The sequence below is a fragment of the Chenopodium quinoa genome, unplaced genomic scaffold, assembly GCF_001683475.1.
Source record: "Chenopodium quinoa cultivar QQ74 unplaced genomic scaffold, ASM168347v1, whole genome shotgun sequence".
NCBI lineage: Eukaryota > Viridiplantae > Streptophyta > Magnoliopsida > Caryophyllales > Amaranthaceae > Chenopodium > Chenopodium quinoa.
The window spans coordinates 4921569-4924636 of record NW_018743697.1 but is presented as its reverse complement, the minus strand read 5'-3'; the positions used below and the strand labels follow the sequence as shown (position 1 = coordinate 4924636).

Genomic DNA, 3068 nt, shown 5'->3' with positions numbered 1-3068 from the left:
TTATTCTTATTATTATTTGCAATTGATTTGGTTTGTTGTAATAAAATCAAACCATGAATTGCATAATCGTAAACAAATTTAAATTGTTACAAACGGTTAGTGTTGTTAAAAGTATATTCATATGATATTGGACCACGAGGTAAGCCTTTGTCAAGATAAATGTAATTGGTACAAGGAAGTTACATTTTAAAATCAGTTGACATTGAGAGTACTCACAAATATAAATTTATTACAATAACTCTCAATCTATTTTTTTTTTAAAATGTGAGAGTGTACGACAATTTTTCCCATGACCAAAGAGTATATGTTATGCCCTAACATTTTAGATGTAAATGGCACGACACGAAACTCATGGATCGAGCCATGGGTCAGACCTAGCTAACACCAAAACACGTAGGTCTGAGACACAACCCAACATGACACGGAGGCATCTTTTCAAAGTACTACTCCAAAGTTGAAAAAGACGAACTCATCTTTTCTACAATTTCCAATCCTGGTTACCACAAATAAACCGACCAATTAATCACCCTCTTTCCCCTAATCAACATTATTAAAACCACATTAACACAAGGGTATTACCGTAATTAAACAGTGGTAAAAAAAAAAAAAAAAAAAAAAAAACAACAACAACAAAAACTCCATAAAAACAGGCAAAGCTAAAACCAAATAGGTGAATACCCTCACACAAATCCATCTACCTAAAAGCCGGCAAAATGAGACTTATTAATGACTCCGATGACCGATTAACCGGCAGTTCCAAGTCTCCCAACCTACATTACCCCACCAAATTCTCCGACTCTTTCCTGCCACGTGTCCTTCCTCGGTTTCCTATGTCTTGACGAACACACGCCGTCAAATTTCCCCCCTTCCTTTCCCGTCACCCTAAACGGCAATTTCAATTCAATCAATCTAACCAACCAACAACCTCTTTCTCTCTCTAAAAATAAACCCTAATATTCTCTCTCCTCTTCTCTTCATAGATCCATGGACGAAGATGACGATACCCGGTCCCACACCTCAATCGGAAGCGAACCTCCTTCACCACCTTCCGGTCAAATCACGGTTACAGTTGCGGCGGCACCTCCGTCTTCGACACCCTCTTCTTCAACTCCTCAACCACCGCCCCAATTGTCGCAGAGTTCCCTCACTCTCGCGCTTCCGATCCAGCAATTCCCTCGCCCCCTCGCCATCCTTGCTCCCGCCGGAATTGGTGGTAGCAGCGGCGGAGGAGGCGGTGGTAGTGGTGGAGGAGGAGGAGGGAGAGAGGATTGTTGGAGCGAAGGAGCGACATCGGTGTTGATCGACGCATGGGGGGAGAGGTACATGGAGTTAAGCAGAGGAAATCTGAAGCAGAAACATTGGAAAGAAGTGGCGGACATTGTTAGTAGCAGGGAAGATTTCACCAAGGTTCCAAAGACGGATATACAGTGCAAAAATCGAATCGATACGGTCAAGAAGAAGTATAAGGTTGAGAAACAGAAGGTTGTTAGCGGCTGTGGCCCTAGCCGCTGGCCGTTCTTTGACCGCCTTGATCGGCTTATTGGTCCTGCCGCTGCAACCCCGAACTCAAACACCGTTATGGGGTTGGGGCCACTGTCGACTGCGACAGTTTCCACCGGTGGACCGCTTCCTCACGGGAAGGCGGTCCCCGTTGGAATTCCGGTAGGGGTTAGACAACATCAACAACCCCTACCGCTCCCCTTCCCTCCCCACTACCTACAGACCCCGCCCATTTACAGTCTCCCCATCCGCTATTACGCTCGCAACAACTGCAGCATCAACAACGGCAGCAGCAGCAATTGCAACAGCAGCAATTGAGACAGAGTCTTCAATTCTCGCCTCCTAGTGGAATTCCACAGATGAGATATAGTAATAATAATAATAACATGAATACTTCTGCTTCTGGTGCTGCTAGTAATGTGAATAGGTTACAACAATTAGAGCAAATACAAAAGCATCAGCAACAGTTTAGGAGGGTACCGCCTCCGGTTGAGTCCGATTCTGATCCGGAAGAATGGTCACATGATTCAGGGGATAGTTTACCACCGGAGAGGACGGGGTTTAATCAAAGGAAGCGGCCGAGGATGGATGGTAACAGGGGAGGCGTAAGGGGGAAGGGAAAGGGGAAGGGCAGGGATAAGAAAGCGGCGGTTAAGGTGTGGGGGAGCTCGGTGAGGGATTTAACGAGGGCGATTATGAAGTTCGGGGAGGCGTATGAGGCGGCTGAGAGCGCGAAATTGCAGCACATTGTGGAGATGGAGATGCAAAGGATGAAGTTTGCTAAGGAATTGGAGTTGCAGAGGATGAAGTTTATGATGAAGACTCAACTCGAGCTTTCGCAATTGAATAATGGTAGTAATAATAGTGATAGTAGAGGTGGTGGTGGTGGTGGAAGTGGTGGCGGTGGTGGAAGTGGTGGCGGTGTTGGAGGCGGCGAAAGTAACCATATGAATCATCTCCATGAGAATCATATGAATCATGCTAATAGTGATAGTAGTAATTAGTAGTTGATTGTTGGTAGAAGTAGAGAAAACAAGAGGAAAGGTTAGATCACATCTCTTTATATTACGAGTAGTAGTTTGTTGATGAGCTAAAGATGATCAAAGTTTAAGTTTTTATTTGGTGGGAAAAGATTTATTTGCTCTGATTGATATAATCATTTGATTGTGAAAATTAAAAGGGGGGTTAAAAGTATTTTGTAATTGATGATTTTTATATGAGAAACTCAAGTTCATTGTCTATCTGTTAGCTTTTTAGAGAATTAAATCTATGAAAGTTGTTTACTAGTTTATTAATTTATGAGCTGAATTATATGGTAAATGCATTAGAAAGTCTGAAACTTAGAGAAAGAGTTGCTGGAAAGAAGCATGTGTTAAGCATTATTTAGTCTTTGCATTAGTAAAGCGCGGTTGCATTTAGTGCCCCGAATGTTATGGTAAGTGCATTAGTAAGTCAGAAATCTTTAGGAAGAGTTGCTGGAAAGCAGCATTTGTAAAGCATAATTAAGCCTTTCTGATTAGTAAAGTGAGGTTGCGTTAGCACCCTGCCCAAATGATATGGTAAGCAAC

At 43.1% G+C, this 3068-nt stretch overlaps 1 pseudogene; it reads left to right on the top strand.

Moving 5' to 3' along the window:
- The first annotated feature begins 260 nt into the window (after positions 1 to 260).
- On the top strand, positions 261 to 2795 carry LOC110684419 (annotated as a pseudogene).
- Positions 2796 to 3068: the final 273 nt, after the last annotated feature.